This window comes from Mus caroli, chromosome 18 (genome assembly GCF_900094665.2).
Source record: "Mus caroli chromosome 18, CAROLI_EIJ_v1.1, whole genome shotgun sequence".
NCBI lineage: Eukaryota > Metazoa > Chordata > Mammalia > Rodentia > Muridae > Mus > Mus caroli.
In genome coordinates this window covers 2,266,315-2,280,247 of record NC_034587.1, presented here as the reverse complement: position 1 = coordinate 2,280,247, position 13,933 = coordinate 2,266,315, and the positions used below count along the sequence as shown (strand labels likewise).

Here is a 13,933-nt window from a genome sequence, read left to right as displayed (position 1 = left end):
TCCCTTTAGCTCCTTGGGTACTTTCTCCAGCTCCTCCATTGGGAGCCCTGTGATCCATCCACTAGCTGACTGTGAGCATCCACTTCTGTGTTTGCTAGGCCCCGGCATAATCTCACAAGAGACAGCTATATCTGGGTCCTTCCCCCAAGCACATCCAACCGACCCAGAAGAACACAGCTATTCCCTGTGTGCCCACAGTACAAAGCAGATACAGAGCAGATGGAGACAGAAACGAGGGGATCCCCAGTCAATGAGGAACTATAAAAAGATCCACATTTTATCCTTTCTTGGGTAGAGAATAGTAATAATTTTTAGGCCAAACCTCCACAAACAGAAAAGTATCCTTATCTGAGCTCTTATTGTCCATGGTTAGCTTAGCTCAGTGTTGAAAGCAGAGGACAGATAAAATGATGGTTTAAACTGTTTACACTATTTTTTTCTGGCAACCTCCTATTTTGTACTGGTACATTCCAGAGGAAGGGAATGGTGGACTGTGAAATGTGACTTCAGTGGTGGTCACAGAAAATTCAGAGTTTGGAAAGAACTAAGCTATGGTATTTATGAAAGTCCTCAGATTTACCAGTGCTCATTTGCTGGACAAAGCAGAGAGCTCACATCTGCCTTTTTTAGCATACATCTAACATCCTAAATGTTACTTAGGGGAAAAAAAGTACAGTTTAGAATGCCTAGAAAATAATGGCAAACTACTTTAAAGTTATAAAAGCCTATATTTACACATATAAAGGCAATCTAATTGAAATCACCAAATAATGGGAGAAATAGAGCCCCAACTGGCCATCTCTTGTCACTAAATGAAGCATCTAGTATTGGGACTACAGGTTTCTTTCCACAAACTAACAGCAAGGCCTCATTACTGAAGACAACACGCATACAACACATTGAACATAGAGAAGCTGAGCTGGTGCCTACACAGAGCTCTCACCTCATGTTCTAGCTGGTATCTTTAGTACAGAAAGGTATTCTGCATGTTACCAAATGAGAAATGTGAACACCAACCCAACCACAAACCCTTGAAATGGCAATGGTTTCCTTGTAAGCAATGCTAGGGTAATGGAGGCCCAAAGCTTGCTGGAGTAACTAATCCATGTGTGATTTGACGGAAGGCCATTCCATGTGAGTGAGATGTAACCTATGCCTGATGCTGAGTGACCAAGACTCCATGGCCCAGCAACCTAGAGGTAAGACATACACTACTAAAAGACAGACAGACAGACAGACAGAAGGAGGGAGTGCACGTGACAACAACTGACTCCTAATAACCTGCTATGCTATAGATGAGTGCCTTGCTCAGCCATCATCAGAGAAGCTTCCTCCTGCAGCAGATGGAGACAAATACAGAGACCCACAGTCAGACATCATGCAGAGTGAGAGAGACCTTGGAACACTCAGTTCTAAATGGGAGGTCTTCATCATATCCCTCCTCTCAGGGATCAATCAAAATGGGAGGCAGAAAGCCCAAGGGGATGGAGGACATCAAGAACATAAAGTCCTTCAAATCAACATGATCAAAACACACAGGAACTCACAGCAACAACACAGGGCTTGCACCAGGTCCTTTTCATATATATTATTGCTTCCAGTTTAGTGTTTTATGGGAGTCCTGAGTGTGTGGTGAGCTAAGTTACATCATCTCTTGGTTCTTCTCTTTTGTCCAATTCCAATGTGTCAGTTTTGTTTTACCTTATTATGAATCTGGATGGAAGAGTAGAAGAAGGGGATACCAGGAGATATTATGAGAGGAAAAAAATATCTATTTTCAATTAAAAAACCACAAAGATCTTAAATGAATAACTTAATAATACAACTCAGGGGCTTAGTGGAAGAAGCAGCAGCCAAAATCCAAATGAGTTCAAAGCTTAAATTATGAACAACAAATGTAGTTTGGCAACCAAGTAATGTAAAATATACAGAACAGTCATCCAAAAGCACTGCGGTACTTAACAACAGCACTTCTACCAAGTGCTTACAACAGGCAAACTTCAATCAAAAACAAAGGCCATTGCTTTCTGTAGGAGCAAGAATACTTGTTCAGTTACATTGATCCCACCTGTAGTTATCATATATTAATCTTTTAACATAAGGGAAGTCTTAAATCAAAACTCACATCCATGATTAGAGTCCCTCTCATTCCTGGAAACCCCTGTAGAGTTGGCTAGCACAAGGAAGATCTTCTCAATCAAGTGGTTGACATCACTCAGGAGTAGCCCCCAAACAGAGAGGCTGTCTTTTGCTTTTCTACTGAAATGCTACAATACTAGCTATATATTTAGCATGCTTATTACATGAATTGTACATTAGACATAGATGGGTTAAATAAAAGCTATTATAAATTCTGAAAGTACTAGGTTTTTAATTTTAAGCAACATTACTCATAACACTAAAAATACCAGCAAACTACATCACTTACAAAATTTTACAAAGTCTGAATGAAATCTGGAGATTTTATAGCACTTGATGACGTTTTCATTGGCCTCTGCCTTTCTTTCTCTCTCTTAAACAAGCTAGATAGGAAGAGCACTCATTTTACTCAAAGATGAAGCGCTACACTCTAGTATGAGAAGTAACTTCACATTTGAAATATACGTAGGGTGCTGGTGCTTTGAGTTTCTTAATATCAAATTGTACACAGGTTGTGTTTAATGACGTGTTAGTGCAGCAGGACAGGGTATCAGTGTACAGCAAGCTTAGGGGCTCAACGCATAGTGCTGAAGAAAAAAAAATTGCAGACTGAAAGTGTCTTTCAAACAAGTGTGTTTAAACAAGCCTCTTCATGATAGTTAGCATGGCAGTAGGGAATTTAGCAGGTGTGACCTTCTATACAGCAATGATTCCAACCATCTCAGACCAGATCACAATTTCCTTGCTTTGTTATCCTTATTTAAGGCAGGGGGGGAGTGGCACATGAGCAGACCACTTCTGAGCAAAGAATCAACAGGGTATAGTGCAACTACAAGTAAAGAGGTTCAGTTGAAAGGGAAGCAAATAGGCTGAAGACATGGCTCAGCGGTTAAGAGCTCTGACTGCTCTCTGGAAGGTCCTCAGTTCAAATCCCAGCCACCACACGGTGGCTCACAACCATCCGTAATGAGATCGGATGCCCTCTTCTGGTGTGTCTGAAGACAGTTACAGCATACTTACATATAATAAATAAGTAAATCTTTTTTTAAAAAAAAAAAAAGGAAAGAAAGGGGACCAAATAAAGAGAAATTCAGAGCCTGGTCAAAGAACTAAGCTGTCATGGAAATGCATAAACTGTCTGGCTCCATCTGTTTATAAAGTCTGTGTGACCTAGAGATGAAAATATTGATATTCACAAATCTAAAATCTGAAAGTATATAGTTAGTGAAATATATTTTAGTCAAAATGACACAACATAATTAACATCTTCATAGATTTTTAAGATCTTAATATAATGCATTTTTTTGTAAATGAACTTTGCTTTTATGACTGAGTCATGAGAAAGAACCCACATATTGTGGGTATTCCATTTTATCAGCCATCCACCCATCTGTTTATATGCTATGGTGCTGAGGCTAGAAGGGAGAGGTGCTCTTCTTCCAGGAGCAGTCCATGTGTCTGGGGGGAAGCAGAATGGCACCACATACAAGAATCTATATTAGCAGAGCAGCCAAGTCCGGTAAAGCCCGTGTAGTGCATAGAGGATCAGTTATGTATAACATCACACATGACAGAAGCAGGCCTAAGGGGTGAGGGAACTGTCAAAATGGGCACTGTGCCGTGTACAAGAAGGCCAAGGGAGTCCAATTTCTCATTTTGGATTTGAAAGAGAGAATTATACAATCCAAAGTAATATTGTGTAAAACATCCTTCCCTTCTCCATCCAAGCATTTATTGCTGTTTTCTTAAATGATTGCCATTTTCTTGTCTAGAGATAGAATCTCATTGTAGTTTTACATTTTCCCCTTGCCCTTGCCTGCTTCCTCATTCCTTGTGTATTCTAGATGCCACCTGTGAAACACACAGCTGGCAGACTTCTCCTCACTCCTTCACTTACTTGTAATTTTATGCAGCCCCACTGTCTACTCTTGATATTGCTACCTAAGCTACTGAAGTCTTTTAGTTAAGTCCTTGTCTGTGCCTGTACCTTTAAATGTTTTTCCTAGTTTAAGAGTTCTAGGTTTACATTAAGGTTTTTGATCCATTTTTACACTGATATTTTGGACAGGTAAGAGATAGGGCTCACATGAGCCAGCTGATAACCTCATTACTTAGACCTAAACTGCACCCACTGGAAAATGAGTCAGCTGTTAAAGAACTAACACTGCCAAATTGCTTTATAGAAAAATATGAAATCGATTTTTACTTTATTTCTGGCTTTAAAAATACTGTTATTTTAGTAGGTTTTCAAATCTTCCTACAATGATTGTGTATTTTAAGTCATTAAGAAGAGAATATCTAAAACATGACATTATTCCCAACAATATAACCTTATTAATCAATTGTCACCCCCCGTATGTCCCTGTATGGCATCAGGGCCTTCATGTGACAACTGGGTACTCAAGATTATGAGCACCTAAGAGATGGTGCTGCTCTGATACCAGCTGCATCTTGTTCTTGCTTTTTAATTTTTTTTAATTAAAGGTTCTTTTTATTTTTTGAAAATTTGAAATAATGACATCATCTTCCCCCCCCCTTCCAAACTCCAAATGTAATCTCTCCTTGATCTCTTCCAAATTCATGGTCTCTTTTTCTTTAACAGTTGTTAAATGTGTGTGCACACACAGGTGTGTGTGTGTATGTGTGTGTGTGTGTGTGTATTCCTAAATAAGTACAAGCTGCTCAATCTGTAGAATGCTACTTGTACACTTGTACATATATATTCAGGGATATTTGGCTTTAGATAACCAACTGGCCTGCTCTTCCCAGGGGAAGACTATTTCTCCCACTCTCAGAAAAAAAAAATGACTTTTTAAACATCCTTACTGTTGCTTTATTCCCCTCCCTCCTTATTTGTTTGCCCCTCCCCCAAATCCCACCCCCCATTTCCCAATTTTCCCATCCCTTGATCAGATCATTTGTAACCTGCTGTGTTCCTCTCTATTGCCCACCCCCAGCCCCCAGCAATGGTCTCTCCCTAACTTTTCTGGTTTCTTCAGATGTTCTAGGTTTGTGGTCACATCTGAACATGTGGAGGTCTGGGCTACCTCACCTTTTCTTAGTTGAATCCATTCACGTGAAAATGTTTTTTGTTAAAAGCTGGCTAACCTTCCATGGTGTGCATGTGCCACATTTTTATTATTCAGCTGCTGAAGGATGCGTAGGCTGTGTGTCTCTCAGCTACTGTGACTGGAGCAACAGTGAGCACGGCAGGATGTTCTCTGAGCATATTAAGGAACATTATCGCTGGGTCATATGGTAGATGCATTTTGGCTTGCTGACGATTTTTCACACTGATTATCAGTGGCTGGACCAGTCTGTAATCCCACTAACAACAAGTAAGGGACATCTGCCACAGCCCTGCTAGAACATGTTGACGGGTGTGTTTGTTATCTGCCACTGTGACTAGGATACAGTGGAATCTTAAGGTTGTTTGATTTGCATTTCCCTAATGACCAAGAGATGAGGAGCACTGCTGAGATAGTTCTCAGTCATTTTTATTTCTTTTTCTGAGAACTCTAAGTACAGAACTCAGAGCCACTTTTTTAAAACTTTGTTTTCTAAATTCTTTGTGCATTTGAATACTAATCTTCTGTCAGTTATATGTCTGTCAGTTATATGACTCTCTACTACTCTGAGGTCTTCATCTTCCCTTGATTTTGTCTTTCACCATGCTTTTTAGTTTAAGTCCCACTTTTCAAAAGATGGCCCTAATTCTGGAGCCAATGGAGTCCTCTTCAGAAGGTCCTTTCCCCCTGCATCACACAAACACTGCCTAGGTGCCTTCCAGCACTCTCAGTATCTCTGGTCTCACAACTGAGTTCTTCCCATTTGGAGCTCATTTCTGTGTAAAGTGACAGACTTGGCTCTGAAGTCCTTCTGCATATGAACACCCACCATGTCTGTTTTTCTGCCTGCACCATACTGTTTTAATCACTATGACTCTGTAATGTACCCTGAGACTTGGAATGGTAATTCTTCCTGCATTGCTTTTGTTCTTTGTGTCCATTTGAAGTCTTCTGTGATTCCATAGGAATTTGGGTTTTTTTTTTTCTATTTCTGTGATGAATGAGATGGAGATTTTGATTGGGATTGGATTGGATCTATAAATGGCTTTTGGTAAAATCATGTTCACAATATTAATCCTACCAATTCATGAACATGGGACTCCTCTCCATTTCTGGTGCCTTACTTCCCTCCTTGTAGGTCAGTCTTCACTGTAGAGGTCCCTCTCCCCCTTTGTTAGGTCTATTCCCAGTCCCTTTCTTTTCTCTGAGGCTGTTAGGAATTGGACTGTATCTATGATCTCTTTCTCTATGCTTGCTGTTGCTGTATATAAAAGCAGTTGGTTTGTTCTGTTGATTCTGTATCCTGCTAGATAGCCTAAAGTGCATCGTTTCCATCGTTTTGAGAAGTTTTCTGGTAGAGTCTTCGGGATGTCTTATATAGGATACATCATCTGCAGAGATAGACAACTTCTTCTTCCCCTGTCTGTATTCCATTATTTCCGCCCTCTGGCCTTACTGCTCCAGTTGCTGCTTCCAGCACAATGCTGAAGAGAAGTGGGGGGCAGTGGGCAGTCTTGTCTCATTCCTGGCTTCAGTGGGATCACTCCAAGACTGTCCTTCACTTAGGTAGATACTGGCTCCACCCCTGTGGTTCTCTGTCCTCCTTCTAGCTGGCTCCTAGGCTTCCTGCAGATTGCTAGCTCTTGCCTGAGTTGCCAGCTTTGCATCTGCAGTCTCAGATGACGGGTCCTGCTGGGCAGACGCTTACTAGCATGGGAAGACTAATAGTGAGCAACATCTCGAATTTAGAATAAAAACACAACACAAAGTATATTTATACCTGAAAACAGTATTTCTGTCTTTCAATATTTATAATTTTCTTATCTTTTATAAAGCAGAACGAAGGGGCCCATTGTATGCCAAAGGTATAACATGCTTATTATAATGTTCATTCAATGTTGAGCATAGACTATTTTAAAGACATCTGATTACAATTAGCAACTAACCCACATAAAATCTTTATTTCAGAATCCTTCCCAGAAGGTTGTCAGTGATCAAGATGAATGATGCCACATGACCACAATACAGTAGGATACAGATAGAACCCTTTCCACACAGGGGAGCACAAACTCTGCTCCAGCCTCGGTATTTTCCTAAAGGGTCAAAAGCCACACAGTCGACCTGCACTATATCTGAGTTGCTGGACTTGATAAAACAGATCATAAGAAATATCACTGCTTCAAAACAGTCTCTTGGTTTAGCTAGGAGTCAATTTCTAGAACCAATGATCCAAATGCAAACTCTTACCATAATGGAAAAGTGTCTCTTCATGGGATGCTATTTGAAACAAAACTGTTCCAATTTATCTTCCAAGTGTCAAGAAGAAGAAAGTCCCACATCCCCAGCCTCCCCTCTTTTACTGCACACACACACGCGCGTGCGCGCACGCGCGCACACACACACACACATCCCTTTCTCATATATATTCATAGCTAACAAGTTTTACAGTTCCAAAATCCTTCCTTATGGCTATTTGTATTCTTTTAAATATCTGTTTTGTAATAGTAATATTTTATTTAGTTTTGCCTTTTGTAAACATTTTTTTTAGAACCAACTTAGCCCTCAATATCATTTCCCAGAGCAAATCAGGACATGCATTTTTATTTACTTTTCTTTAAGGAGGACCAGTTTCCTGTGACTCTGATCTGGTGAATGAGACTCTTTATTAAATAGTCAATATTACATAGGTTGGTGAGACAGGCAGCCCCAGAGACTCACTTGGGCACACAGTAGGTGACTCATAAAGAAAACGTTAGCGCCACAGTTTTTAATCACAGGAAGTGTTTTGTTGTCTTTCGTAAATATGACCACTGGGGTAGAGGGATGGTTCTCTGATAAAGTGCTTGCTGCTTAGCATGCACAAAGCCTTTTCTTCATTTCCATCATCATGGGAATGGAGAGAGAGAGAAAAAAAAAAACCTGACCAGTGGAAAATTACTATCCAAATGGCTAGTGATCTGGAGAACAGACGATGAAAACATCTGGAGTTGACCAAAGAGTATGGGTGAGGGTGAGGCTGCTTAATAAAGTCACAAGATTATTTCCAAAAATGTAAAGTAGAAAACAATGTATAATGTAGCACTATGGCAAGTAGGAAGAGCCAAGCAATTATTTAAAATACTTTTACTAAGAAGCAGCTTGTTATGGGACTGTGTAAGGTTCTGTGCAGTCTATGTGGTATTGCGCGTAATTAGCAGTACCTGAAGACCTATAAATAATATAATTGCTATAACTTTTTCAGACTGAAACTACTAGAATATCTTGACAAATAAAGAATATACAAAGGATGAGTATAAAGAATAAAGACTTGAGATAATTACTATGTATTACCAAAATATCTGTAACTATGTCTCAGGGCATACATTCTGAGACCCCACAGGAAGCCTGGAGCACCATGCAAGTGCCATTAACCCCATCCCTTCACTTCTGTTCAGAGTTCTTATCGTGAAGAATACATTTCCCTTAATTTAGGCTGGTCATAGAACCTGTTTTAACCAACAATATGGGCAGAATGTACTCTGGGAAACTTCAGAACCTAAGACTTTGAAAAGTACAGCTTCTTAGATGTGGACTTGCAGGCCACCTTGGTGAAGACCTCTGCTGCTCTGAACTCCTCAAGCCCCAGGATCAGTGAGAAAGAAGCAGGTAGAGGGTGAACACTGCAGACCAGGCTTTCTGCCAGGTGGCCCCTGACAAATGAGAAGACTGACAGCACCTACAGGAGCCCATGCTGAGCCAGTGGCCTTCAGTGGCTGCTTTCTGTCCTGAGCTCTGTCAGTGCTATGATTTGTTCTGCGAAGGAGCAGTGAAGTCATCCATCTTCTGGGACACACAGTTAGAATACCAAGTCACAGGGCAGGTCACTGGAGCAGGGAAACCTTTAGGGTGTGGCTTTAATTTGCACAGCATACAGGAGCTCAGTGATTTTAGGATCTTCCTTGGCATGTGGGATGAGTTTGCTGTAATTATTCATGAAATCCTTTAGTAAAACTCTTAGAAATTCACAGTGACAAAAATGAAGGAACAAATGAACTAACAGGGTGCAGCTTCTGTCTGCCTTTGTCTCTGAAAAACTCCCCGAAAGGCCCACCATGCTGTGAGGAAGTGCAAGCACAAGCTCTGCCAGCCAGGAAGAAATACACTTGTGGCTGCCTTTGCCAGCATCCAGTGCTAGAACATAAAGAGCTGAAGACTCAGGGAGCCAGCCCTCAAAGTTACAATAGTAAATTAACACTGCTTAGAGCCAATACAATTCAAGGTTGCTTTCTATGCAGCAATAATAACTGAAAGAAACACTCCTTAAAAATGTATTTCAGAAATGTCATCACAAGAATTTGAAGTCGAGTAAAACTGCACAACATTTGGCCTCAATGACTACTGAAACAGAATTGGAAAACCACAGCCGAGTCTAACTTCTAAGTGCTGCTGAGGGCTCTATTTAGCTTAAGTTGAAAAACAAAACATGATTCAGTATTTAAAATAACACTGTGAGGCCAGGCGTGGTGGAGCATGCCTTTAATCCCAGCACTTGGGAGGCAGAGGCAGGTGGATTTCTGAGTTCGAGGCCAGCCTGGTCTACCGAATGAGTTCCAGGACAGCCAGGGCTACAATGAGAAACCCTGTCTCGAAAACCAAAACAAAACAAAAACAAAAACAAAACAAAACAAAAATCACACTGTGTCACAAAATTACTATTCCTTCTAAAGTTAATATTGGAGAAGTCACTAAGTCCTGAGAAAGTAAGGGCAGCAGTTACTGGAGAAACAATGGGCAAACAGACAACAGACCAATTTCCTTTCTGAGAACAGCATTTAGATTAGCTTTGTAATCTATGGTCTCTGCAACCTGTAGCTCATGTCATATGAAGAAATACATACGATAGAGCACGGAGCACAGAATTCTACCAAACGAGCCATTTTATACCACTTAAAGCCTAAGGACAAACACATTGATGAAGCACTGGGTCCTAGAGAACCAGCAGAACTCCTGTTCACAAATATTTTCCCTTGTGAGGGATCTAGATTATAATCCATTGCCTTTAAATGTATGTTAATAAACCCTGATGTCTTATCATACCATGGAATGTGGCTAATCCGCATAAATTTTACTTTTACAGCTGCTCTAGTTATCACACACTTCCAACCAAGTCGAAGGGTGAAGTTTACTGATGAAAGGTAAACACCACCGCTAGCAATGTTGAAATCAGCAAACACCCATGCGCAAGGCAGGACCCTGTGCCAGCAAGCCACTGAGAGTCACCATCTACACAGCAGAATTCTTACTTTGTGTGCACTAAAAGATAGGGAGAGCTAGAACTCCACATAAAATCACAAATCTTCTAGTTTCTCACAGATGAAAAGACTTTAAAAATGAGAGAGAATGTAAAATCTCATGTTGTACCAGGTATTTTATTTAATGTAGTAAAAGCTTCTGAAAAAAGTAGGAGAAAATCAGTGATTAACTCAACTTTAAAATAATTTTTAAAATAGGTACTGAAAGATGTTTTAAAAGTAAAACTGCATTTGGCTAGCAGTGCCGAGCATCTTCTACCATGAAGTTTTGCAGTCCTCCAGACTTCAGCGTGCGTGTTTCTCAGTTGCTACTACAGAATGCACATTGAAGACATTCTTCATTGTCTGATGTGACCCTCAGGCTCAGCTAAGCTGAGGTTGAAATGGTGCCGAGCCCTTCCATGTTCACACAGAGCTGCTCTTGGGCTGTAAAGGGGCCTTTGAAAGACAGAGACTGAATATAATGAGGAGAAAGGAACTGGCGAAGAGAAAGAGCTGCTTTTGTGCTCTATGAATTATTTATTCCTTCAAGCCATGAACTCACTATTTCTAACTAATACTCTATTAGGGCACTCTCAATAGTGAACCCCAAGAATGCAAAGTTGCAAGATTATCACTCCTTACCCAATTTGTAATGTTTTCCCTGCTTAATTACATAATTAATCACATAGTGCTGTATCTAAAATTTATACCTTTAAATTATAAATTTTGTAAAGCAGACCAAAGTGCCAATTTTTAAGTGACCCAAAATCAGCAAGTAGCTTTCACAAGCAGCTTTTAGGTGTTAACAAACCACTCCTCTGTCATTCTGCGTTTAGGGAGCTGAGTGTAGGCCTGTTTACTTACGGGCCCTCAGGTTTGTGCCTGACAGACAACCAAGGACCTTAAACTGCTGGGGACAAATCTTCTCTGCTGCAGAGTGCTGTTGAGATGTATCTCATAGAAGACTCTAGAAAGGAAGTCCTGGCTCTTGATCAGCAGAGACAAGCTAGAGTCAGATTTCTCCCACAACCATTAATAACGCTTGCTTCTCTAAATTATTAATAGAGATTAAGCCTCCTCTGAATAAGGGCCTCCTGAAAGAAAAACAGGTCTAGTCTGAACTCCAGTGGATGGACAGCCTGGCCCCATCTTCCACAAAATAGTTTACTTTACAACTATGAACGAAGAGGTATCAAATACACCAATGTATTTACAACAAAGATGCTAACAGCACACAGCTGAGAAAGAATCTTCCTAATAAGTGGTGAAACTGAGTGCATGTCTCAGGTCGAAGTGCAAAGCAGGTCTCTAACCTCACACCATGTTCAAAAGTCAACTCAAACTACATTAAAAACTCAAACATTAGAAGGCATATTATAGACACACAAAGAAAATGGAGAGATGTGGCTTGTTACTGGCCTTGGCAGTAACTGTTTAGGACATGAGTACAAACCATAGATGAGAGAAACTTAACAAATGGGATTATAAACTTAAAATATCTTCACAGTAAGACTGAAGAGACAACTTACCAGGTGGTAGGAAAATATTTGAAAATCATATATCTGATAAGACATTAGTATCTAAAACACAGATGAAATAAACTCTACAGCAGGGCTGAAAATTCCCATCTTAGAATATAACACAGGAGTGGAGGGCTGGGGTATATTGGTTCAATTAGAGCAAAATTCAAGTTCATAAGGAAAGATCTATAACTTCTCTATCTTTTGGCTAAGATCGAATGTACTAAGAAGCAAAAGTCATCATGGTGAATAGTTTCTGACAATATAACATATATTTGACTATGGCTAGGAAGACCAAGTTTCCTCAATGTAAGAACTAAGAGGAAGCACATTTGCTAGCCTAATTAAGCCATTTCACAATATACTCATAATAAAATCATGTTGCATAGCATAAATATATATTTAATTTTTCAACCTGAAAATAATCTAAACATTATTTTGCGAACAAATGAATTTGTATTTGTACAGTATTTCTGTAACTTGAAACTTACACAGAACAAACTTCTTCAGAAGTTACACACCTCTAATGTCAGACCTACTCATACTTTCTCTGTGTGGAAGTATGTAAAATTCCTGATGCTCAGAAGCATCTATAGAATTTTACCTGACCTCTACTTTGCTAAGATATATAACCATGAGGTTTTAGATCAGGAATCCATATGCTGGGAAAAAAGAATCAACTCTTGCAATATGTCCTCTGCTCTCCACACATCTGCAGTGACACATGTACTCCCTCTTCACAGAATAAATAACATGTTAAAAATTCTGAAAGGGAGCAGCTAGATGGATCAGCAGTATAGAAGCACACACAACCAAACCTCATGGCCTGAGACTGACTGCTGAAATCCACACAGTGGGAGGAGAACAAACCTGCAAGTTGTCCTCTGCCCTTCACCTGTGTGTCATCTCACACCTATACATACACTTGATAAACAAATGCTTAGAACCCAAGTCTTTTTAAAGCCATATGTTTTGTGCACCATCCCTAGCATCCTCCTTAACACCTGCCAGTCTCTGGCTACATTGAATTCTCCTTACTTCTATTTTCCCCTGAGAAAAACCAGGTGGTAAGACACCAGCACTGGCCATTCTTAAACTGTATTTTACGCAATGAGAATTGGGGCTGTAGAACAGTGAGAACCCATCTATGTGTCATGATGAGGACGCTGTGGTCCACATAAAAGATATATTACCCAGTACATGGCATGACATCCCCACTAATCCTGTGATAATATATGTATCCCTACTAGAGGGTTTGCATTAATGTTTTTAAAGCATATTTAGGAAGCTGCATTGTGAGGCACATGTCCAACAACTCTTATCCTGAAACTCTATTGTGAGGATAAAAGTACAAACATTCAGACAAACTTTCAGTGCACACATCCATGGTAGAGCACCTGACTGTAAATATTCACATGAGATATTTATGATGAAAAATAGTATGTCTAATGGTAATGAGAGATGCAACTCCCAGCAAACAATTATAATGGAGCAATATGAAATGTTTATGGAGTTTTGGTTTAAAAGAAATTTTTCAATGTCAAGTGGTATCTGTGGATAAAATTTAAGGATCTATCCTAACCAAACAGATTCTGTTACATTGAGATTCACACAGATATATGTAGAATCTTATATTTTAAAGAGGCATTAAGTCTATATGAGAAGAAAATTATCTACATTCTGTAAGATATAGGGAAATGGCTCAGTAAGTAATGTGCTTGTCATGACCCAAGTTGGGATTTGAACAGGACTCACATAAAAAGCCAGGGCTATTGACCTCCCTCCCTCAATACAAACGGAAACGGACCCAGGGACAAATAACTTCAAGGTTATTTGGTAAAGCCTCAAGGAATTATGTTTACGTAAGGGTATGCTCAACATGGGTTGTGTGGTGCGCACACACACACACACACACACACACACAGAGAGAGAG

General features: G+C 39.9%; 1 protein-coding gene across 9 annotated transcripts in view; it reads right to left on the bottom strand.

The window, feature by feature from the left end:
* Positions 1 to 13,933, bottom strand: part of Zeb1 (zinc finger E-box binding homeobox 1) — a 177,298-nt gene that overhangs the window by 139,364 nt on the left and 24,001 nt on the right. Inside the window, exon 1 of one of the 9 annotated variants that reach the window (XM_029471831.1) lies at positions 1,548 to 3,076. The exons of the other annotated variants lie outside the window; for them this stretch is intronic. The gene's annotated coding sequence lies outside the window, so the exon portion shown is untranslated. Of the gene's footprint in view, positions 1 to 1,547; positions 3,077 to 13,933 lie in introns of those variants that run through there. 9 annotated transcript variants of the gene reach the window in all.